The following is a 26729-nucleotide window of genomic DNA, read 5'->3' as shown; positions in this document are numbered from 1 at the left end:
ACCCCGGGAGGGATTGATTGGAATGTGTGAGAGGAGCTTTACACTCTGACCCCGGGAGGGATTGATTGGAATGTGTGAGAGGATCTTTGCACTCTGACCTAGGGAGGGATTGTTTGGATAGTGTGAGAGGAGCTTTGCACTCTGACCCTGGGAGGGTTTGCTTCGAATGTGTGAGAAGAGCTTAAATTTCTGTCCCCGGGAGGCATTGATTGGAATGTGTGCGAGGAGCTTTACACTCCGACCCCGGGAGTGATTGATTGGCATGTGTGAGAGGAGCTTTACACACTGACCCCGGGTGGCTTTGGTTGGACAGTGTGAGAGTAGGTTTACACTCTGACCCCGGGAGGGATTGATTGGCATGTGTGAGAGGAGCTTAACACTCTGACCCCGGGAGGGATTGATTGGAATGTGTGAGAGGAGCTTTACACTCTGACCACGGGAGGGATTGATTGGAATGTGTGAGAGAAGCTTTACATTCCGACCCCGGGAGGGATTGATTGGAATGTGTGTGAGTAGCTTTACACTCTGACCCCGGGAGGGATTGATTGGAATGTGTGAGAGGAGCTTTACACTCTGACCATGGGAGGGATTGATTGGCATGTGTGAGAGGATCTTTACACTCTGACCCCGGGAGGGATTGATTGGAATGTGTGAGAGGAGCTTTGCACTCTGACCCCGGGAGGGCTGGATTCGAATGTGTGAGAGGATCTACACACTCTGACCCCGGGACGTATTGATTGGACAGTGTGAGATGAGCTTTACACTCTGACACCGGGAGCGATTGATTGGAATGTGTAAGAGGAGCTTTACACTCTGACCCCGGGAGCGATTGATTGGAATGTGTGAGCGGAGCTTTGCACTCTGACCCCGGGAGGGATTGATTGGAATGTGTGAGAGGAGCTTTACACTCTGACCCCGGGAGGGATTGATTGGAATGTGTGAGACGTGCTTTACACTCTGACACCAGGAGGGATTGATTGGACAGTGTGAGAGGAGCTTTACACTCTGACACTGGGAGGGATTGATTGGAATGTGTAAGAGGAGCGTTACACTCTGACCCCGGGAGGGATTGATTGGAATGTGTGAGAGGAGCTTCACAACAAGACCCCGGAAGGGATTGATTAGAATGTGTGAGAGGAGCTTTGCACTCTGATGCCCGGGACGGATTGATTGGAATGTGTGAGAGGAGCTTTACAATCTGACACCGGGAGGTTTTGATTCAAATGTGTGAGAGGATCTTTGCACTCTGACCCCGGGAGAGATTGACTGGAATGTGTGAGAGGTGCTTTACACTCTGACCACGGGAGGGATTGATTGGAATGTGTGAGAGGAGCTTTACACTCTGACCCCGGGAGGGATTGATTTGAATGTGTGTGAGTAGCTTTTCACTCTGACCCCGGGAGGGATTGATTGGAATGTGTGAGAGGAGCTTTACACTCTGACCCCGGGAGGGCTGGATTCGAATGTGTGAGAGGATCTATACACTCTGACCCCGGGACGTATTGATTGGAATGTGAGAGAGGAGCTTTACACTCTGACCCCGGGAGGGATTGATTGGACAGTGTGAGATGAGCTTTACACTCTGACACCGTGAGCGATTGATTGGAATGTGTAAGAGGAGCTTTACACTCTGACCCCGGGAGCGATTGATTGGAATGTGTGAGCGGAGCTTTGCACTCTGACCCCGAGAGGGATTGATTGGAATGTGTGAGAGGAGCTTTACACTCTGTCCTCGGGAGGGATTGATTGGAATGTGTGAGACGTGCTTTACACTCTGACACCAGGAGGGATTGATTGGACAGTGTGAGAGGAGCTTTACACTCTGACACTGGGAGGGATTGATTGGAATGTGTAAGAGGAGCTTTACACTCTGACCCCGGGAGGGATTGATTGGAATGTGTGAGAGCAGCTTTGCACTCTGACCCCGGGAGGGATTGATTGGAATGTGTGTGAGAAGCTTTACACACTGACCCCGGGAGGGATTGATTGGAATGTGTGAGATGTGCTTTACACTCTCACCCCAGGAGGGATTGATTGGACAGTGTGAGAGGAGCTTTACACTCTGACACTGGGAGGGATTGATTGGAATGTGTAAGAGGAGCATTACACTCTGACCCCGGGAGGGATTGATTGGAATGTGTGTGAGGAGCTTAACAACAAGACCCCGGAAGGGATTGATTAGAATGTGTGAGAGGAGCTTTACACTCTGATGCCCGGGAGGGATTGATTGGAATGTGTGAGAGGAGCTTTACAATCTGACCCCGGGAGAGTTTGATTCAAATGTGTGAGAGGATCTTTGCACTCTGACCCCGGGAGGGATTGATTGGAATGTGTGAGAGGAGCTTTACACTCTGACCACGGGAAGGATTGATTGGAATGTGTGAGAGGAGCTTTACACTCTGACCCCGGGAGGGATTGATTTGAATGTGTGTGAGTAGCTTTACACTCTGACCCCGGGAGGGATTGATTGGAATGTGTGAGAGGAGCTTTACACTCTGACCATGGGAGGGATTGATTGGCATGTGTGAGAGGAGCTTTACACTCTGACCCCGGGAGGGATTGATTGGAATGTGTGAGAGGAGCTTTACACTCTGACCCCGGGAGGGCTGAATTCGAATGTGTGAGAGGATCAATACACTCTGACCCCGGGACGTATTGATTGGAATGTGAGAGAGGAGCTTTACACTCTGACCCCGGGAGGGATTGATTGGACAGTGTGAGATGAGCTCTACACTCTGACACCGGGAGCGATTGATTGGGATGTGTAAGAGGAGCTTTACACTCTGACCCCGGGAGCAATTGATTGGAATGTGTGAGCGGAGATTTGCACTCTGACCCCGGGAGGGATTGATTGGACAGTGTAAGAGCAGCTTTACACTCTGACACCGGGAGGGACTGATTGGAATGTGTAAGAGGAGCTTTACACTCTGACCCCGGGACGGATTGATTGGAATGTGTGAGAGGAGCTTTACACCAAGAACCCGGGAGGGATTGATTGGAATGTTTGAGAGGAGCTTTACACTCTGATGCCCGGGAGGGATTGATTTGAATGTGTGAGACGTGCTTTACACTCTGACACCAGGAGGGATTGATTGGACAGTGTGAGAGGAGTTTTACACTCTGACACTGGGAGGGATTGATTGGAATGTGTAAGAGGAGCTTTACACTCTGACCCCGGGAGGGATTGATTGGAATGTGTGAGAGGAGCTTTGCACTCTGACCCCGGGAGGGATTGATTGGAATGTGTGTGAGACGTGCTTTACACTCTGACACCGGGAGCGATTGATTGGGATGTGTAAGAGGAGCTTTACACTCTGACCCCGGGAGCAATTGATTGGAATGTGTGAGCGGAGATTTGCACTCTGACCCCGGGAGGGATTGATTGGACAGTGTAAGAGCAGCTTTACACTCTGACACCGGGAGGGATTGATTGGAATGTGTAAGAGGAGCTTTACACTCTGACCCCGGGACGGATTGATTGGAATGTGTGAGAGGAGCTTTACACCAAGAACCCGGGAGGGATTGATTGGAATGTTTGAGAGGAGCTTTACACTCTGATGCCCGGGAGGGATTGATTTGAATGTGTGAGACGTGCTTTACACTCTGACACCAGGAGGGATTGATTGGACAGTGTGAGAGGAGTTTTACACTCTGACACTGGGAGGGATTGATTGGAATGTGTAAGACGAGCTTTACACTCTGACCCCGGGAGGGATTGATTGGAATGTGTGAGAGGAGCTTTGCACTCTGACCCCGGGAGGGATTGATTGGAATGTGTGTGAGACGTGCTTTACACTCTGTCCCCGGGAGGGATTGATTGGACAGTGTGAGAGGAGCTTTACACTCTGACACTGGGAGGGATTGATTGGAATGTGTAAGAGGAGCTTTACACTCTGACCCCGGGAGGGATTGATTGGAATGTGTGAGAGGAGCTTAACAACAAGACCCCGGAAGGGATTGATTAGAATGTGAGAGAGGAGCGTTACACTCTGATGCCCGGGAGGGATTGATTGGAATGTGTGAGAGGAGCTTTACAATCTGACCCCGGGAGGTTTTGATTCAAATGTGTGAGAGGATCTTTGCACTCTGACCCCGGGAGGGATTGAATAGAATGTGTGTGAGGAGCTTTGCACTCTGACGCCAGGAGGGATGGATTAGAAAGTGTGAGAGGAGCTTTAAAATCTGATCCCGGGAGGGCTGGATTCGAATGTGAGAGAGGAGCTTTACACTCTGACCCCGGGAGGGATTGATTGGACAGTGTTAGATGAGCTTTAGATTCTGACCCCGGGACGGATTGATTGGAATGTGTAAGAGGAGCTTTACACTCTGACCACGGAAGCGATTGATTGGAATGTGTGAGAGGAGCTTTGCACTCTGACCTCGGGAGGGATTGATTGGAATGCGTGAGAGGAGCTTTACACTCTGAACCCGGGAGGGATTGATTGGAATGTGTGAGTGGAGCTTTACACTCTGAACCTGGGTGTGAATGATTGGCATGTGTGAGAGGAGCTTTACACACTGACGCCGGGTGGGATTGGTTGGACAGCGTGAGAGGAGCTTTACACCAAGACCACGGGAGGGATTGATTGGAATGTGTGAGAGGAGCTTCACACTCCGACCCCGGGAGTGATTGATTGGCATGTGTGAGAGGAGCTTTACACACTGACCCCGGGTGGGATTGGTTGGACAGTGTGAGAGGAGCTTTACACCAAGACCACGGGAGGGATTGATTGGAATGTATGAGAGGAGCTTTACACTCTGACCGCGGGAGGGATTGATTCGAATGTGTGAGGGGAGCTTTACCCTCTGACCCCGGGAGGGATTGATTGGAACGTGTGAGAGAAGCTTTACACGCTGACCCCGGGAGGGATTGATTGGAATGAGTGAGAGCAGCTTTGCACTCTGACCCCGGGTGGGATTGATTGGAATGTGTGAGAGGAGCTTTACACTCTGACCCCGGGAGGTATTGATTGGAACGTGTGAGGGGAGCTTTACAATCTGACACCGGGAGGGATTGATTCGAATGTCTGAGAGGAGCATTACACTCTGGCCTCGGGAGGGATTGATTGGAATGTGTGAGAGGAGCTTCACACTCTGACGCTGGGAGGGATTGATTGGAATGCGTGAGAGGAGCTTTACACTCTGACCCCGGGAGGGATTGTTTGGAATGTGTGAGAGGAGCTTTAGACTCTGACCGCGGGAGCGATTGAATGGAATGTGCGAGATGAACTTCACCCTCTGTCCCCGTGAGGGATTGATTGGAATGTGTGAGAGGAGCTTTACATTCTGACCCCGGGAGGGATTGATTGGAACGTGTGAGAGGAGCTTTACACTCTGACCCCGGGATGGATTGATAGGACAGTGCCGGAGGAGCTTTACACTCTGGCTCCGGGAGGGATTGATTGGAATGTGTGAGAGGAGCTTTACACTCTGACTCCGGGAGGGATTGATTGGAATGAGTGAGAGGAGCTTTAAACTCTGACCCCAGGAGGGTTTGATTGGACAGTGTGAGAGGAGCTTTGCACTCTGACCCCGGGAGGGATTGATTGGAATGTGTGAGAGGAGCTTTACACTCTCACCCCGGGAGGGATTGATTGGAATGTGTGTGAGGAGCTTTACACTCTGACCCCAGGAGGGTTTGATTGGACAGTGTGAGAGGAGCTTTGCACTCTGACCCCGGGAGGGATTGATTGGAATGTGTGAGAGGAGCTTTGCACTCAGACACCAGGAGGTATTGATAGGAATGTGTGAGAGGCGCATTGCACTGTGAACCCGGGAGGGATTGATTGGAATGTGTGAGAGGAGCTTTACACTCTGACCCCGGGAGGGATTGATTGGAATGTGTGAGAGGATCTTTACACTCTGACCTAGGGAGGGATTGTTTGGAGAGAGTGAGAGGAGCTTTGCACTTTGACCCTGGGAGGGTTTGCTTCGAATGTGTGAGGAGAGCTTAACTTTCTGACCCCGGAAGGGATTGATTAGAATGTGTGAGAGGAGCTTTACACTCCGACCCCGGGAGTGATTGATTGGCATGTGTGATAGGAGCTTTACACACTGACCCCGGGTGGGATTGGTTGGACAGTGTGAGAGGAGCTTTACACTCTGACCCCGGGAGGGATTGATTGGCATGTGTGAGAGGAGCTTTCCACTCTGACCACGGGATGGATTGATTGGAATGTGTGAGGGGAGCTTTACACTCTGACCACGGGAGGGATTGATTGGAATGTGTGAGAGGAGCTTTACACTCTGACTCCGGGATGGTTTGATTGGCATTGTGAGAGGAGCTTTACACACTGACCTCGGGATGGATTGATTGGAATGTGCGAGAGGAGCTTTACACTCTGACCCCGGGAGGGATTGATTGGACAGTGTGAGAGGAGCTTTACACTCTGACCCCGGGAGCGATTGATTGGACAGTGTGATAGGAGCTTTACAATCTGACCACGGGAGGGATTGATTGGAATGTGTGAGAGGAGCTTTACACTCTGACACTGGGAGCGATTGATTGGAATGTGTAAGAGGAGCTTTACACTCTGACCCCGGGAGCGATTCATTGGAATGTGTGAGAGGAGCTTTGCACTCTGACCCCGGGAGGGATTGATTGGAATGTGTGAGAGGAGCTTTACACTCCGACCCCGGGAGGGATTGATTGGGATGTGTGAGACGTGCTTTACAGTCTGACCCCAGGAGGGATTGATTGGAAAGTGTGAGAGGAGCTTTACACTCTGACACCGGGAGGAATTGATTGGAATGTGTAAGAGGAGCTTTACACTCTGACCCCGGGAGGGATTGATTGGAATGTCTGAGAGGAGCTTTACACCAAGACCCCGGGAGGGATTGATTGGAATGTGTGAGAGCAGCTTTACAATCTGACCCCGGGAGGGTTTGATTCAAATGTGTGAGAGGATCTTTGCACTCTGACCCCGGGAGGGTTTGATTGGAATGTGTGAGAGGAGCTTTACACTCTGACCCCGGGAGGGATTGATTGGACAGTGTGAGAGGAGCTTTACACTCTGACCACGGGAGGAATTGTTTGGAATGTGTGAGAGGAGCTTTACACTCTGAACCCGGGAGGGATTGATTGGAATGTGTGTGAGTAGATTTACACGCTGACACCGGGAGGGATTGATTGGAATGTTTGAGAGGAGCTTTACACACTGACCATGGGAGGGATTGATTGGAATGTGTAAGCGGAGCTTTAAACTCTGACCCCGGGAGGGATTCATTCGAATGTGTGAGGGGAGCTTTATCGTCTCTCCCCGGTAGGGTTTGATTAGAATGTGTGAGAGGAGCTTTACACTCTGACCCCGGGAGGTATTGATTGGAACGTGTGAGGGGAGCTCTAGAATCTGACACCGGGAGGGATTGATTCGAATGTCTGAGAGGAGCTTTACACTCTGGCCTCGGGAGGGATTGATTGGAATGTGAGAGAGGAGCTTCACACTCTGACGCTGGGAGGGATTGATTGGAATGCGTTCGAGGAGCTTTACACTCTGACCCCGGGAGGGATTGTTTGGAATGTGTGAGAGGAGCTTTAGACTCTGACCACGGGAGCGATTGATTGGAACGTGTGAGAGGAACTTCACCCTCTCTCCCCGTGAGGGATTGATTGGAATGTGTGAGAGGAGCTTTACATTCTGACCCAGGGAGGGATTGTTTGGAACGTGTGAGAGGAGCTTTACTCTCTGATCCCTGGGAGGGATTGATTGGACAGTGCTAGAGGAGCTTTACACTCTGACTCCGGGAGGGATTGATTGGACAGTGTGAGAGGAGCTTTACACTCTGACCCCGGGAGGGATTGATTGGAATATGTGTGAGGAGCTTTACACTCTGACCCCAGGAGGGATTGATTGAAATGTGTGAGAGGAGCTTTACACTCTGACTCCGGGAGGGATTGATTGGAATGAGTGAGAGGAGCTTGACACTCTGACCCCGGGAGGGATTGATTGAAATGTGTGAGAGGAGCTTGACACTCTGACTCCGGCAGGGATTGATTGGAATGACTGAGAGGAGCTTTACAATCTGACCCCGGAACATATTGATTGGAATTTGAGAGAGGAGCTTTACACTCTGACCCCGGGAGGGATTGATTGGAATGTGTGAGACGTGCTTTACACTCTGACCCCAGGAGTGTTTGATTGGACAGTGTGAGAGGGGCTTTGCACTCTGACCCCGGGAGGGATTGATTGGAATGCGTGAGAGGAGCTTTACACTCTGACCCCGGGAGGGATTGAATAGAATGTGTGTGAGGAGCTTTGCACTCTGACGCCAGGAGGGATGGATTAGAAAGTGTGAGAGGAGCTTTAAAATCTGATCCCGGGAGGGCTGGATTCGAATGTGAGAGAGGAGCTTTACACTCTGACCCCGGGAGGGATTGATTGGACAGTGTGAGATGAGCTTTAGATTCTGACCCCGGGACGGATTGATTGGAATGTGTAAGAGGAGCTTTACACTCTGACCCCGGAAGCGATTGATTGGAATGTGTGAGAGGAGCTTTGCACTCTGACCCCGGGAGGGATTGATTGGAATGCGTGAGAGGAGCTTTACACTCTGAACCCGGGAGGGATTGATTGGAATGTGTGAGTGGAGCTTTACACTCTGACTCCGGGAGGGATTGATTGGAATGTGTGAGAGGATCTGTACACTCTGACCTAGGGAGGGATTGCTTGGATAGTCTGAGAGGAGCTTTGCACTCTGACCCTGGGTGTGAATGATTGGCATGTGTGAGAGGAGCTTTACACACTGACGCCGGGTGGGATTGGTTGGACAGCGTGAGAGGAGCTTTACACCAAGACCACGGGAGGGATTGATTGGAATGTGTGAGAGGAGCTTCACACTCCGACCCCGGGAGTGATTGATTGGCATGTGTGAGAGGAGCTTTACACACTGACCCCGGGTGGGATTGGTTGGACAGTGTGAGAGGAGCTTTACACCAAGACCACGGGAGGGATTGATTGGAATGTGTGAGAGGAGCTTTACACTCTGACCGCGGGAGGGATTGATTCGAATGTGTGAGGGGAGCTTTACCCTCTGACCCCGGGAGGGATTGATTGGAAAGTGTGAGAGAAGCTTTACACGCTGACCCCGGGAGGGATTGATTGGAATGAGTGAGAGCAGCTTTGCACTCTGACCCCGGGTGGGATTGATTGGAATGTGTGAGAGGAGCTTTACACTCTGACCCCGGGAGGTATTGATTGGAACGTGTGAGGGGAGCTTTACAATCTGACACCGGGAGGGATTGATTCGAATGTCTGAGAGGAGCATTACACTCTGGCCTCGGGAGGGATTGATTGGAATGTGTGAGAGGAGCTTCACACTCTGACGCAGGGAGGGATTGATTGGAATGCGTGAGAGGAGCTTTACACTCTGACCCCGGGAGGGATTGTTTGGAATGTGTGAGAGGAGCTTTAGACTCTGACCGCGGGAGCGATTGATTGGAATGTGCGAGATGAACTTCACCCTCTGTCCCCGTGAGGGATTGATTGGAATGTGTGAGAGGAGCTTTACATTCTGACCCCGGGAGGGATTGATTGGAACGTGTGAGAGGAGCTTTACACTCTGACCCCGGGATGGATTGATAGGACAGTGCCGGAGGAGCTTTACACTCTGGCTCCGGGAGGGATTGATTGGAATGTGTGTGAGGAGCTTTACATTCTGACCCCGGGAGGGATTGAATGGAACGTGTGAGAGGAGCTTTACACTCTGACCGCGGGATGAATTGATAGGACAGTGCCGGAGGAGCTTTACACTCTGGCTCCGGGAGGGATTGATTGGAATGTGTGTGAGGAGCTTTACACTCTGACTCCAGGAGGGTTTGATTGGAATGTGTGAGACGTGCTTTACACTCTTGCCCTGGGAGGGATGATTGAAATGTGTGAGAGGAGCTTTTCACTCTGACCCCGGGAGGGATTGATTGGAATGTGTGAGAGGAGCCTTACACTCTGACCCCGGGAGGGATTGATTGGAATGTGTGTGAGGAGCTTTACACTCTGACCCCAGGAGGGATTGATTAGACAGTGTGAGAGCAGCTTTAAAATCTGATCCCGGGAGGGCTGGATTCGAATGTGAGAGAGGAGCTTTACCCTCTGACCCCGGGTGGGATTGATTGGAATGCGTAAGAGGAGCTTTACACTCTGACCCCCAAAGCGATTGATTGGAATGTGTGAGAGAAGCTTTGCACTCTGACCCCGGGAGGGATTGATTGGAATGTGTGAGAGGATCTTTACACTCTGACCTAGGGAGGGATTGTTTGGAGAGTGTGAGAGGAGCTTTGCACTCTGACCCTGGGAGGGTTTGCTTCGAATGTGTGAGAAGAGCTTAACTTTCTGACCCCGGGAGGGATTGATTGGAATGTGTGAGAGGAGCTTTACACTCCGACCCCGGGAGTGATTGATTGGCATGTGTGATAGGAGCTTTACACACTGACCCCGGGTGGGATTGGTTGGACAGTGCGAGAGGAGCTTCACACTCTGACCCCGGGAGGGATTGATTGGCATGTGTGAGAGGAGCTTTACACTCTGATCACGGGATGGATTGATTGGAATGAGTGAGAGGAGCTTTACACTCTGACTCCGGGATGGTTTGATTGGCATGTGTGAGAGGAGCTTTACACACTGACCCCGGGATGGATTGATTGGAATGTGTGAGTGGAGCTTTTCACTCTGACCCCGGGAGGGATTGATTGGACAGTGTGAGAGGAGCTTTACATTCTAACCACGGGAGGGATTGATTGGAATGTGTGAGAGGAGCTTTACACTCTGACCACGGGAGGGATTGATTGGAATGAGTGAGAGGAGCTTTACACTCTGACCCTGGCAGGGCTGGATTCGAATGTGTGAGAGGATCTTTACACTCCGACCCCGGGACGTATTGATTGGAATGTGAGAGAGGAGCTTTACACTCTGACCCCGGGAGGGCTTGATTGGACAGTGTGAGAGGAGCTTTGCACTCTGACCCCGGGTGCGATTGATTGGAATGTGTGAGAGGAGCATTGCACTCTGACCCCGGGAGTGATTGATTGGAATGTGTGAGAGGAGCTTTACACTCCGACCCCGGGAGGGATTGATTGGAATGTGTGAGACGTGCTTTACACTCTGACCCCAGGAGGGATTGATTGGAATGTGTGAGAGGAGCTTTACACTCTGAAACCGGGAGGCATTGATTGGAATGTGTGTGAGTAGATTTACACGCTGACACCGGGAGGGATTGATGGGAATGTGTGAGAGGAGCTTTACACACTGACCATGGGAGGGATTGATTGGAATGTGTGAGAGGAGCTTTAAACTCTGACCCCGGGAGGGATTCATTCGAATGTGTGAGGGGAGCTTTGTTGTCTGTCCCCGGTAGGGTTTGATTAGAATGTGTGAGAGGAGCTTTACACTCTGACCCCGGGAGGAATTGATTGGAACGTGTGAGGGGAGCTCTACAATCTGACACCGGGAGGGATTGATTCGAATGTCTGAGAGGAACTTTACACTCTGGCCTCGGGAGGGATTGATTGGAATGTGAGAGAGGAGCTTCACACTCTGACGCTGGGAGGGATTGATTGGAATGTGTTAGAGGAGCTTTACACTCTGACCCCGCAGGTGTTTTTTTGGAATGTGTGAGAGGAGCTTTAGACTCTGACCACGGGAGCGATTGATTGGAATGTGTGAGAGGAACTTCACCCTCTCTACCCGTGAGGGATTGATTGGAATGTGTGAGAGGAGCTTTACATTCTGACCCCGGGAGGGATTGATTGGAACGTGTGAGAGGAGCTTTACTCACTGATCCCCGGGAGGGATTGATTGGAATGTGTGAGAGGAGCTTTACATTCTGACCGCGGGAGGGATTGATTGGAACGTGTGAGAGGAGCGTTACACTCTGACCCCGGGATGGATTGATTGGACAGTGCCAGAGGAGCTTTACACTCTGACTCCGGGAGGGATTGATTGGACAGTGTGAGAGGAGCTTTACACTCTGACCCCGGGAGGGATTGATTGGAATATGTGTGAGGAGCTTTACACTCTGAACCCAGGAGGGATTGATTGAAATGTGTGAGAGGAGCTTTACACTCTGACTCCGGGAGGGATTGATTGGAATGAGTGAGAGGAGCTTGACACTCTGATCCCGGGAGGGATTGATTGAAATGTGTGAGAGGAGCTTGACACTCTGACTCCGGCAGTGATTGATTGGAATGAGTGAGAGGAGCTTTACACTCTGACACCGGGAGGGCTGGATCGTCTGTGTGAGAGGATCTTTACACTCTGACCACGGGAGGGATTGATTGGAATGTGTGAGACGTGCTTTACACTCTGACCCCAGGAGTGTTTGATTGGACAGTGTGAGAGGAGCTTTGCACTCTGACCCTGGGAGGGATTGATTGGAATGTGTGAGAGGAGCTTTACACTCTGACCCCGGGAGGGATTGATTGGAATGTGTGAGAGGAGCTTTACACTCTGACCCCAGGAGGGATAGATTAGAAAGTGTGAGAGGAGCTTTAAAATCTGATCCCGGGAGGGCTGGATACGAATGTGAGAGAGGAGCTTTACACTCTGACCCCGGGAGGGATTGACTGGACAGTGTGAGATGAGCTTTACATTCTGACCCCGGGACGGATTGATTGGAATGTGTAAGAGGAGCTTTACACTTTGACCCCGGAAGCGATTGATTGGAATGTGTGAGAGGAGCTTTGCACTCTGACCCCGAGAGGGATTGATTGGAATGTGTGAGAGGAGCTTTACACTCTGACCCGGGGAGGGATTGATTCGAATGTGTGAGAGGAGCTTTGCACTCTGACCCTGGGAGGGTTTGCTTGGAATGTGTGAGAAGGTCTTAACTTTCTGACCCCGGAAGGGATTGATTGGAATGTCTGAGAGGAGCTTCACACTCCGACCCCGGGAGTGATTGATTGGCATGTGTGAGAGGAGCTTTACAGACTGACCCCGGGTGGGATTGGTTGGACAGTGTGAGAGGAGCTTTACACTCTGACCCTGGGAGGGATTGATTGGCATGTGTGAGAGGAGCTTTACATTCGGACCACTGGAGGGATTGATTGGAATGTGTGAGAGGAGCTTTACACTCTGACCCCGGGAGGGATTAATTGGAATGAGTGAGAGGAGCTTTACACTCTGACACCGGGAGGGCTGGATCGTCTGTGTGAGAGGATCTTTACACTCTGACCACGGGAGGGATTGATTGGAATGTGTGAGACGTGCTTTACACTCTGACCCCAGGAGTGTTTGATTGGACAGTATGAGAGGAGCTTTGCACTCTGACCCTGGGAGGGATTGATTGGAATGTGTGAGAGGAGCTTTACACTCTGACCCCGGGAGGGATTGATTGGAATGTGTGAGAGGAGCTTTGCACTCTGACCCTGGGAGGGATTGATTGAAAAGTGTGAGGGGAGCTTTACACTCTGACCCCGGGAGGGATTGATTGGACAGTGTGAGAGGAGCTTTACACTCTGACCACGGGAGGGATTGATTGGAATGTGTGAGAGGTGCTTTACACTCTGACACCGGGAAGGATTGATTGGAATGAGTGAGAGGAGCTTTACACTCTGACCCCGGGAGGGATTGATTGGAATGTGTGAGAGGAGCTTTACACTCTGAGCCCGGGAGGGCTGGATTCGAATGTGTTAGAGGATCTTTACACACTGACCCCGGGACGTATTGATTGGAATTTGAGAGAGGAGCTTTACACTCTGATCCCGGGAGGGATTGATTGGACTGTGTGAGACGTGCTTTACACTCTGACCCCAGGAGGGATTGATTGAAATGTGTGAGAGAAGCTTTACACTCTGACTCCGGGAGGGATTGATTGGAATGAGTGAGAGGAGCTTTACACTCTGACCCCGGGAGGGATTGATTGAAATGCGTGAGAGAAGCTTTACACTCTGACTCTGGCAGGGATTGATTGGAATGAGTGAGAGGAGCTTTACACTCTGACCACGGGAGGGCTGGATTCGACTGTGTGAGAGGAGCTTTAAAATCTGATCCCGGGAGGGCTGGTTTCGAATGTGAGAGAGGAGCTTTGCACTCTGACCCCGGGAGGGATAGATTGGACAGTGTGAGATGAGCTTTACACTCTGACCCCGGGAGGGATTGATTGGAATGGGTCAGAGGAGCTTTACACTCTGACCCCGGAAGCGATTGTTTGGAATGTATGAGAGGAGCTTTGCACTCTGACCCCGGGAGGGATTGATTAGAATGTGTGAGAGGAGCTTTACACTCTGACCCGGGGAGGGATTGTTTCGAATGTGTGCGAGAAGCTTTACACTCAGACGCCAGGAGGTATTGATAGGAATGTGTGAGAGGCGCATTACACTCTGAACCCGGGAGGGATTGATTGAATGAGTGAGAGGAGCTTTACACTCTGACCCCGGGAGGGATTGATTGGAATGTGTGAGAGGATCTTTGCACTCTGACCTAGGGAGGGATTGTTTGGAAAGTGTGAGAGGAGCTTTGCACTCTGACCCTGGGAGTGTTTGCTTCGAATGTGTGAGAAGAGCTTAAATTTCTGACCCCGGGAGGGATTGATTGGAATGTGTGAGAGGAGCTTTACACTCCGACCCCGGGAGTGATTGATTGGCATGTGTGAGAGGAGCTTTACACACTGACCCCGGGTGGGATTGGTTGGACAGTGTGAGAGGGGCTTTACACTCTGTCCCCGGGAGGGATTGATTGGCATGTGTGAGAGGAGCTTTACTCTCTGACCCCGGGAGGGATTGATTGGAATGTGTGAGAGGAGCTTTTCACTCTGACCACGGGTGGGATTGATTGGAATGTGTGAGAGGAGCTTTACACTCTGACCCCGGGAGGGATTGATTGGAATGTGTGTGAATAGCTTTACACTCTGACCCCGGGAGGGATTGATTGGAATGTGTGAGAGGAGCTTTACACTCTGACCATGGGAGGGATTGATTGGCATGTGTGAGAGGGGCTTTACACTCTGACCCCGGGAGGGATTGATTGGAATGTGTGAGAGGAGCTTTACACTCTGACCCCGGGAGGGCTGGATTCGAATGTGTGAGAGGATCTATACACTCTGACCCCGGGACGTATTGATTGGAATGTGAGAGAGGAGCTTTACACTCTGACCCCCGGAGGGATTGATTGGACAGTGTGAGATGAGCTTTACACTCTGACACCGGGAGCGATTGATTGGAATGTGTAAGAGGAGCTTTACACTCTGACCCCGGGAGCGATTGATTGGAATGTTTGAGCGGAGCAATGCACTGTGACCCCGTGGGGATTGATTGGAATGTGTGAGAGGAGCTTTACACTCTGACCCCGGGAGGGGTTGATTGGAATGTGTGAGACGTGCTTTACACTCTGACACCAGGAGGGATTGATTGGACAGTGGGAGAGGAGCTTTACACTCTGACACTGGGAGGGATTGATTGAAATGTGTGAGAGAAGCTTTACACTCTGACTCCGGCAGGGATTGATTGGAATGAGTGAGAGTAGCTTTACACTCTGACCACGGGAGGGCTGGATTCGACTGTGTGAGAGGAGCTTTAAAATCTGATCCCGGGAGGGCTGGTTTCGAATGTGAGCGAGGAGCTTTACGCTCTGACCCCGGGAGGGATTGATTGAACAGTGTGAGATGAGCTTTACACTCTGACCCCGGGAGGGATTGATTGGAATATGTCAGAGGAGCTTTACACTCTGACCCCGGAAGCGATTGATTGGAATGTGTGAGAGGAGCTTTGCACTCTGACCCCGGGAGGGATTGATTGGAATGTGTGAGAGGAGCTTTACACTCTGACCCCGGGAGGGATTGATTGGAATGTGTGAGAGGATCTTTGCACTCTGACCTAGGGAGGGATTGTTTGGATAGTGTGAGAGGAGCTTTGCACTCTGACCCTGGGAGGGTTTGCTTCGAATGTGTGAGAAGAGCTTAAATTTCTGTCCCCGGGAGGCATTGATTGGAATGTGTGCGAGGAGCTTTACACTCCGACCCCGGGAGTGATTGATTGGCATGTGTGAGAGGAGCTTTACACACTGACCCCGGGTGGCTTTGGTTGGACAGTGTGAGAGTAGGTTTACACTCTGACCCCGGGAGGGATTGATTGGCATGTGTGAGAGGAGCTTAACACTCTGACCCCGGGAGGGATTGATTGGAATGTGTGAGAGGAGCTTTACACTCTGACCACGGGAGGGATTGATTGGAATGTGTGAGAGAAGCTTTACATTCCGACCCCGGGAGGGATTGATTGGAATGTGTGTGAGTAGCTTTACACTCTGACCCCGGGAGGGATTGATTGGAATGTGTGAGAGGAGCTTTACACTCTGACCATGGGAGGGATTGATTGGCATGTGTGAGAGGATCTTTACACTCTGACCCCGGGAGGGATTGATTGGAATGTGTGAGAGGAGCTTTGCACTCTGACCCCGGGAGGGCTGGATTCGAATGTGTGAGAGGATCTACACACTCTGACCCCGGGACGTATTGATTGGACAGTGTGAGATGAGCTTTACACTCTGACACCGGGAGCGATTGATTGGAATGTGTAAGAGGAGCTTTACACTCTGACCCCGGGAGCGATTGATTGGAATGTGTGAGCGGAGCTTTGCACTCTGACCCCGGGAGGGATTGATTGGAATGTGTGAGAGGAGCTTTACACTCTGACCCCGGGAGGGATTGATTGGAATGTGTGAGACGTGCTTTACACTCTGACACCAGGAGGGATTGATTGGACAGTGTGAGAGGAGCTTTACACTCTGACACTGGGAGGGATTGATTGGAATGTGTAAGAGGAGCGTTACACTCTGACCCCGGGAGGGATTGATTGGAATGTGTGAGAGGAGCTTCACAACAAGACCCCGGAAGGGATTGATTAGAATGTGTGAGAGGAGCTTTGCACTCTGATGCCCGGGACGGATTGATTGGAATGTGTGAGAGGAGCTTTACAATCTGACACCGGGAGGTTTTGATTCAAATGTGTGAGAGGATCTTTGCACTCTGACCCCGGGAGAGATTGACTGGAATGTGTGAGAGGTGCTTTACACTCTGACCACGGGAGGGATTGATTGGAATGTGTGAGAGGAGCTTTACACTCTGACCCCGGGAGGGATTGATTTGAATGTGTGTGAGTAGCTTTTCACTCTGACCCCGGGAGGGATTGATTGGAATGTGTGAGAGGAGCTTTACACTCTGACCCCGGGAGGGCTGGATTCGAATGTGTGAGAGGATCTATACACTCTGACCCCGGGACGTATTGATTGGAATGTGAGAGAGGAGCTTTACACTCTGACCCCGGGAGGGATTGATTGGACAGTGTGAGATGAGCTTTACACTCTGACACCGTGAGCGATTGATTGGAATGTGTAAGAGGAGCTTTACACTCTGACCCCGGGAGCGATTGATTGGAATGTGTGAGCGGAGCTTTGCACTCTGACCCCGAGAGGGATTGATTGGAATGTGTGAGAGGAGCTTTACACTCTGTCCTCGGGAGGGATTGATTGGAATGTGTGAGACGTGCTTTACACTCTGACACCAGGAGGGATTGATTGGACAGTGTGAGAGGAGCTTTACACTCTGACACTGGGAGGGATTGATTGGAATGTGTAAGAGGAGCTTTACACTCTGACCCCGGGAGGGATTGATTGGAATGTGTGAGAGCAGCTTTGCACTCTGACCCCGGGAGGGATTGATTGGAATGTGTGTGAGAAGCTTTACACACTGACCCCGGGAGGGATTGATTGGAATGTGTGAGATGTGCTTTACACTCTCACCCCAGGAGGGATTGATTGGACAGTGTGAGAGGAGCTTTACACTCTGACACTGGGAGGGATTGATTGGAATGTGTAAGAGGAGCATTACACTCTGACCCCGGGAGGGATTGATTGGAATGTGTGTGAGGAGCTTAACAACAAGACCCCGGAAGGGATTGATTAGAATGTGTGAGAGGAGCTTTACACTCTGATGCCCGGGAGGGATTGATTGGAATGTGTGAGAGGAGCTTTACAATCTGACCCCGGGAGAGTTTGATTCAAATGTGTGAGAGGATCTTTGCACTCTGACCCCGGGAGGGATTGATTGGAATGTGTGAGAGGAGCTTTACACTCTGACCACGGGAAGGATTGATTGGAATGTGTGAGAGGAGCTTTACACTCTGACCCCGGGAGGGATTGATTTGAATGTGTGTGAGTAGCTTTACACTCTGACCCCGGGAGGGATTGATTGGAATGTGTGAGAGGAGCTTTACACTCTGACCATGGGAGGGATTGATTGGCATGTGTGAGAGGAGCTTTACACTCTGACCCCGGGAGGGATTGATTGGAATGTGTGAGAGGAGCTTTACACTCTGACCCCGGGAGGGCTGAATTCGAATGTGTGAGAGGATCAATACACTCTGACCCCGGGACGTATTGATTGGAATGTGAGAGAGGAGCTTTACACTCTGACCCCGGGAGGGATTGATTGGACAGTGTGAGATGAGCTCTACACTCTGACACCGGGAGCGATTGATTGGGATGTGTAAGAGGAGCTTTACACTCTGACCCCGGGAGCAATTGATTGGAATGTGTGAGCGGAGATTTGCACTCTGACCCCGGGAGGGATTGATTGGACAGTGTAAGAGCAGCTTTACACTCTGACACCGGGAGGGACTGATTGGAATGTGTAAGAGGAGCTTTACACTCTGACCCCGGGACGGATTGATTGGAATGTGTGAGAGGAGCTTTACACCAAGAACCCGGGAGGGATTGATTGGAATGTTTGAGAGGAGCTTTACACTCTGATGCCCGGGAGGGATTGATTTGAATGTGTGAGACGTGCTTTACACTCTGACACCAGGAGGGATTGATTGGACAGTGTGAGAGGAGTTTTACACTCTGACACTGGGAGGGATTGATTGGAATGTGTAAGAGGAGCTTTACACTCTGACCCCGGGAGGGATTGATTGGAATGTGTGAGAGGAGCTTTGCACTCTGACCCCGGGAGGGATTGATTGGAATGTGTGTGAGACGTGCTTTACACTCTGACACCGGGAGCGATTGATTGGGATGTGTAAGAGGAGCTTTACACTCTGACCCCGGGAGCAATTGATTGGAATGTGTGAGCGGAGATTTGCACTCTGACCCCGGGAGGGATTGATTGGACAGTGTAAGAGCAGCTTTACACTCTGACACCGGGAGGGATTGATTGGAATGTGTAAGAGGAGCTTTACACTCTGACCCCGGGACGGATTGATTGGAATGTGTGAGAGGAGCTTTACACCAAGAACCCGGGAGGGATTGATTGGAATGTTTGAGAGGAGCTTTACACTCTGATGCCCGGGAGGGATTGATTTGAATGTGTGAGACGTGCTTTACACTCTGACACCAGGAGGGATTGATTGGACAGTGTGAGAGGAGTTTTACACTCTGACACTGGGAGGGATTGATTGGAATGTGTAAGACGAGCTTTACACTCTGACCCCGGGAGGGATTGATTGGAATGTGTGAGAGGAGCTTTGCACTCTGACCCCGGGAGGGATTGATTGGAATGTGTGTGAGACGTGCTTTACACTCTGTCCCCGGGAGGGATTGATTGGACAGTGTGAGAGGAGCTTTACACTCTGACACTGGGAGGGATTGATTGGAATGTGTAAGAGGAGCTTTACACTCTGACCCCGGGAGGGATTGATTGGAATGTGTGAGAGGAGCTTAACAACAAGACCCCGGAAGGGATTGATTAGAATGTGAGAGAGGAGCGTTACACTCTGATGCCCGGGAGGGATTGATTGGAATGTGTGAGAGGAGCTTTACAATCTGACCCCGGGAGGTTTTGATTCAAATGTGTGAGAGGATCTTTGCACTCTGACACCGGGAGGGATTGATTGGAATGTGTGAGAGGAGCTTTACACTCTGACCACGGGAGGGATTGATTGGAATGTGTGAGAGGAGCTTTACACTCTGACCCCGGGAGGGATTGATTTGAATGTGTGTGAGTAGCTTTGCACTCTGACCCCGGGAGGGATTGATTGGAATGTGTGAGAGGAGCTTTACACTCTGACCATGGGAGGGATTGATTGGCATGTGTGAGAGGAGCTTTACACTCTGACCCCGGGAGGGATTGATTGGAATGTGTGAGAGGATCTATACACTCTGACCCCGGGACGTATTGATTGGAATGTGAGAGAGGAGCTTTACACTCTGACCCCGGGAGGGATTGATTGGACAGTGTGAGATGAGCTCTGCACTCTGACACCGGGAGCGATTGATTGGAATGTGTAAGAGGAGCTTTTCACTCTGACCCCGGGAGCAATTGATTGGAATGTGTGAGCGGAGCTTTGCACTCTGACCCCGGGAGGGATTGATTGGAATGTGTGAGAGGAGCTTTACACTCTGACCCCGGGCGGGATTGATTGGAATGTGTGAGACGTGCTTTACACTCTGACACCAGGAGGGATTGATTGGACAGTGTAAGAGCAGCTTTACACTCTGACACCGGGAGGGATTGATTGGAATGTGTAAGAGGAGCTTTACACTCTGACCCCGGGACGGATTGATTGGAATGTGTGAGAGGAGCTTTACACCAAGAACCCGGGAGGGATTGATTGGAATGTGTGAGAGGAGCTTTACACTCTGATGCCCGGGAGGGATTGATTTGAATGTGTGAGAGGAGCTTTACAATATGACCCCGGGATGGTTTGATTCAAATGTGTGGGAGGATCTTTGCACTCTGACCCCGGGAGGGATTGATTGGAATGTGTGAGAGGAGCTTTACACTCTGACCCCCGGGAGGGATTGATTGGACAGTGTGAGAGGAGCTTTACACTCTGACCACGGGAGGGATTGATTGGAATGTGTGTGTGGAGCTTTACACTCTGACCCCGGGAGGGATTGATTGGAATGTGTGTGAGTAGCTTTACACTCTGACCGCGGGAGGGATTGATTGGAATGTGTGAGAGGATCTTTACACTCTGACCATGGGAGGACTTGATTGGAATGTGTGAGAGGAGCTTTACACTCTGACCCCGGGAGGGATTGATTCGAATGTGCGAGGGGAGCTTTACAGTCTGTCCCCGGTAGGGTTTGATTAGAATGTGTGAGAGGAGCATTACACTCTGACGCTGGGAGGTATTGATTGGAACGTGTGAGGGGAGCTTTACAATATGACACCAGGAGGGATTGATTCGAATGTCTGAGAGGAGCTTTACACTCTGGCCTCGGGAGGGATTGATTGGAATGTGTGAGAGCAGCTTCACACTCTGACGCTGGGAAGGATTGATTGGAATGCGTGAGAGGAGCTTTACACTCTGACCCCGGGAGGGATTGTTTGGAATGTGTGAGAGGAGCTTTAGACTCTGCCCACGGCAGCGATTGATTGGAATGTGTGAGAGGAACTTCACCCTCTGTCCCCGTGAGGGATTGATTGGAATGTGTGAGAGGAGCTTTACATTCTGACCTCGGGAGGGATTGATTGGAACGTGTGAGTGGAGCTTTAAACTCTGACCACGGGAGGGCTGGATTCGATTGTGTGAGAGGATCTTTACACTCTGAACCCGGAACGAATTGATTGGAATGTGAGAGAGGAGCTTTACACTCTGACCCCGGGAGGGATTGATTGGAATTTGTGAGACGTGCTTTACACTCTGACCCCAGGAGGGTTTGATTGGACAGTGTGAGAGGAGCTTTACACACTGACCCCGGGATGGATTGATTGGAATGTGTGAGAGGAGCTTTCCCGCCGACCCCGGGAGGGATTGATTGGACAGTGTGAGAGGAGCTTTACACTCTCACCCCGGGAGGGATTGATTGGACAGTGTGAGAGGAGCTTTACACTCTGACCACGGGAGGGATTGATTGGAATGTGTGAGAGGAGCATTACACTCTGACCCCGGGAGGGATTGATTGGAACGAGTGAGAGGAGCTTTACACTCTGACCCCGGGAGGGATTGATTGGAATGTGTGAGAGGAGCTTTACACTCTGACCCCGGGAGGGCAGGATTCGAATGTGTGAGAGGATATTTACACTCTGACCCCGGGACGTATTGATTGGAATGTGAGAGAGGAGCTTTACACTCTGACCACGGGAGGGATTGATTGGACAGTGTGAGATGAGCTTTACACTCTGACACCCGGAGCGATTGACTGGAATGTGTCAGAGGAGCTTGACACTCTGACACCGGGAGGGATTGATTGGAATGTGTGAGAGCAGCTTTGCACTCTCACCCCGGGAGGGATTGATTGGAATGTGTGAGAGTAGCTTTCCACTCTGACCCCGGGAGGGATTGATTGGAATGTGTGAGACGTGCTTTACACTCTGACCCCAGGAGGGATTGATTGGACAGTGTGAGAGGAGCTTTACACTCTGACACCGGGAGGGATTGATTGGAATGTGTAAGAGGAGCTTTACACTCTGACCCCGGGAGAGATTGATTGGAATTTGTGAGAGGAGCTTTACACCAAGACCCCGGGAGGGATTGATTGGAATGTGTGAGAGGAGCTTTACACTCTGATGCCCGGGAGTGATTGATTGGAATGTGTGAGAGGACCTTTACAATCTGACCCCAGGTGGGTTTGATTCAAATGTTTGAGAGGATCTTTGCACTCTGACCACGGGAGCGATTGATTGGAATGTGTGAGCGGAGCTTTACACTCTGACCACGGGAGGGCATGGTTGGAATGTGTGAGAGGAGCTTTACAGTCTGACCCCGGGAGGGATTGATTGGAATGTGTGAGAGCAGCTTCACACTGTGACCATGGGAGGGATTGATGGAATGTGTGAGAGGATCTTTACACTCGACCTTGGGCGGGATTGTTTGTAGTATGTGAGAGGAGCTTTACACTCTGACACCCGGAGCGATTGACTGGAATGTGTCAGAGGAGCTTGACACTCTGACACCGGGAGGGATTGATTGGAATGTGTGAGAGCAGCTTTGCACTCTCACCCCGGGAGGGATTGATTGGAATGTGTGAGAGTAGCTTTCCACTCTGACCCCGGGAGGGATTGATTGGAATGTGTGAGACGTGCTTTACACTCTGACCCCAGGAGGGATTGATTGGACAGTGTGAGAGGAGCTTTACACTCTGACACCGGGAGGGATTGATTGGAATGTGTAAGAGGAGCTTTACACTCTGACCCCGGGAGAGATTGATTGGAATTTGTGAGAGGAGCTTTACACCAAGACCCCGGGAGGGATTGATTGGAATGTGTGAGAGGAGCTTTACACTCTGATGCCCGGGAGTGATTGATTGGAATGTGTGAGAGGACCTTTACAATCTGACCCCAGGTGGGTTTGATTCAAATGTTTGAGAGGATCTTTGCACTCTGACCACGGGAGCGATTGATTGGAATGTGTGAGCGGAGCTTTACACTCTGACCACGGGAGGGCATGGTTGGAATGTGTGAGAGGAGCTTTACAGTCTGACCCCGGGAGGGATTGATTGGAATGTGTGAGAGCAGCTTCACACTGTGACCATGGGAGGGATTGATGGAATGTGTGAGAGGAGCTTTCCACTCTGACCCCCAGAGGGATTGATTCGAATGTGTGAGGGGAGCTTTACACTCTGACCCCGGGAGGTATTGATTGGAACGTGTGAGGGGAGATTTACAATCTGACACTGGGAAGGATTGATTGGAATGTGTGAGAGGAGCTTCACACTTTAACGCTGGGAGGGACTGATTGGAATGTGTGAGAGGAGCTTTACACTCTGACACCGGGAGGGATTGATTGGAATGTGTGTGAGGAGCTTTACACTCTGACCCCAAGAGGGATTGATTGAAATGTGTGAGAGGAGCTTTACACTCTGACTCCGGGAGGGATTGATCGGAATGAGTGAGAGGAGCTTTACACTCTGATCCCGGGAGGGATTGATTGGACAGTGTAAGAGGAGCTTTACAATCTGAACCCGGGAGGGATTGATTGGATTGTGTTAGAGGAGCTTTACCCTCTGACCCCGGGAGGGATTGATTAGAATGTGTGAGAGGATCTAAACACTCTGACCTAGAGAGGGATTGTTTGGATCGTGTGAGAGGGGCTTTGCACTCTGACCCTGGGAGGGTTTGCTTCGAATGTGTGAGAAGAGCTTAACTTTAAAATCCCGGGAGGGATTGATTGGAATGTGTGAGAGGAGCTTTACACTCCGACCCCGGGAGTGTTTGATTGGCATGTGTGAGAGGAGCTTTACACACTGACCCCGGGTGGGATTGGTTGGAAAGTCTGAGAGGAGCTTTACACTCTGATCCCGGGAGGGATTGATTGGAATGTGTGATCGGAGCTTTATACTCTGCTCCCGGGAGGGATTGATTGGACAGTGTGAGAGGAGCTTTACACTTTGACCCCCGGAGGGATTGATTGGAAAGTGTGAGAGGAGCTTTACACTCTGATCCCGGGAGGGATTGATTGGAATGTGTGATAGGAGCTTTACACTCTGATCCCGGAAGGGATTGATTGTACAGTGTGAGAGGAGCTTTACACTATGACCCCCGGAGGGATTGATTGGAATGTGTGAGAGGAGCTTTACACTCTGTCCCCAGGAGGGATTGATTGGACAGTGTGAGAGGAGCTTTACACTCTCAACCCGGGAGGGATTGATTGGAATATGTGAGAGGAGCTTTAAACTATGACCCCCGGAGGGATTGATTGGAATGTGAGAGAGGAGCTTTACACTCTGACCGCGGGAGGGATTGATTGGAATGTGTGAGAGGATCTTTACAATCTGACCGAGGGAGGGATTGTTTGGATAGTGTCAGAGGAGCTTTGCACTCTGACCCTGGGAGGGTTTGCTTCGAATGTGTGAGAAGAGCTTAACTTTCTGACCCCGGGAGGGATTGATTGGAATGTGTGAGAGGAGCTTTACACTCCGACACCGGGAGTGATTGATTGGCATGTGTGAGAGGAGCTTTACACACTGACCCCGGGTGGGATTGGTTGGACAGTGTGAGAGGAGCTTTACACTCTGATCCCGGGAGAGATTGATTGGAATGTGTGATAGGAGCTTTACACTCTGATCCCTGGAGCGATTGATTGGACAGATTGCGAGGAGCTTTACACGATGACCCCCGGAGGGATTGATTGAAATGTGTGAGAGGAGCTTTACACTCTGATCCCGGGAGGGATTGATTGGACAGTGTGAGAGGAGCTTTATACTATGACCCCCGGAGGGACAGATTGGAATGTGTGAGAGGAGCTTTACACTCTGTCCCCAGGAGGGATTGATTAGACAGTGTGAGTGGTGCTTTAGACTCTGAACTTGGGAGAGATTGATTGGAATGTGTGAGAGGATCTTTACACTCTGACCCCGGGAGGGATTGATTGGAATGTGTGAGAGGACCTTTACACTCAGGCCTTGGGCGGGATTGTTTGGAATATGTGAGAGAAGCTTTACACTCTGACACCGGGTGGGATTGAATGGATTGTGTGAGAGGAGCTTTACACTCTGACCCAGGGAGGGATTGATTGGAAAGTGTGAGAGGAGCTTTACACTCTGAACCCGGGAGGGATTGATTGGAATATGTGAGGGGAGCTTTACACTCTGACCCCGGGAGGGATTGTTTGGAATGTGTGAGAGCGGCTTCAGACTCTGACCACGGGAGCGATTGATTGGAATGTGTGAGAGGAACTTCACCCTCTGTCCCAGTGAGGGATTGATTGGAATGTGTGAGAGGAGCTTTACATTCTGACCGCGGGAGGGATTGATTGGAACGTGTGAGAGGAGCTTTACACTCTTATCCCCGGAGGTATTGATTGGAATGTGTGAGAGGAGCATTACATTCTCACCCCGGGAGGGACTGATTGGAACGTGTGAGAGGAGCTTTACACTCCGACCCCGGGATGGATTGATTGGACAGTGCCAGAGAAGCTTTACACTCTGACTCCAGGAGGGATTGATTGGACAGTGTGAGAGGAGCTTTACACTCTGACCCCGGGAGGGAATGATTGGAATGTGTGTGAGGAGCTTTGCACTCTGAACCCAGGAGGGATTGATTGAAATGTGTGAGAGGAGCTTTACACTCAGACTCCGGGAGGGATTGATTGGAATGAGTGAGAGGAGCGTTACACTCTGACCCCGGGAGGGATTGATTGAAATGTGTGAGAGGAGCTTTACACTCTGACTCCGGCAGGGATTGATTGGAATGAGTGAGAGGAGCTTTGCACTCTGACCTCGGGAGGGCTGGATTCGACTGTGTGAGAGGAGCTTTAAAATCTGATCCCGGGAGGGCTGGATTCGAATGTGAGAGAGGAGCTTTACACTCTGACCCCGGGAGGGATTGATTGGACAGTGTGAGATGAGCTATCCCCTCTGACCCCGGGAGGGATTGATTGGAATGTGTAAGAGGAGCTTTACACTCTGACCCCGGAAGCGATTGATTGGAATGTGTGAGAGGAGCTTTGCATTCTGACCCCGGGAGGGATTGATTGGGATGTGTGAGAGGAGCTTTACACTCTGACCCGGGGAGGGATTGATTCGAATGTGTGCGAGAAGCTTTACACTCAGACGCCGGGAGTGATTGATTGGCATGTGTGAGAGGAGCTTTACACACTGACCCCGGGTGGGATTAGTTGGACAGTGTGAGAGGAGCTTTACACTCTGATCCCGGGAGGGATTGATTGGAATGTGTGATAGGAGCTTTACACTCTGATCCCGGGAGGGATTGATTGGACAGTGTGAGAGGAGCTTTACACTATGACCCCCGGAGGGATTGATTGAAATGTGTGAGAGGAGCTTTACACTCTGTCCCCAAGAGGGATTGATTGGACAGTGTGAGTGGAGCTTTACACTCTGACCTCGGGAGCGATTGATTGGAATGTG

Source organism: Somniosus microcephalus, unplaced genomic scaffold (assembly GCF_052327205.1).
Source record: "Somniosus microcephalus isolate GS21.2 unplaced genomic scaffold, FLI_Smic_1.0 unresolved_chr5, whole genome shotgun sequence".
NCBI classification, from domain to species: Eukaryota; Metazoa; Chordata; class Chondrichthyes; order Squaliformes; family Somniosidae; genus Somniosus; species Somniosus microcephalus.
The sequence above is the reverse complement of the archived record's forward strand: the minus strand, read 5'-3'. Positions refer to the sequence as shown.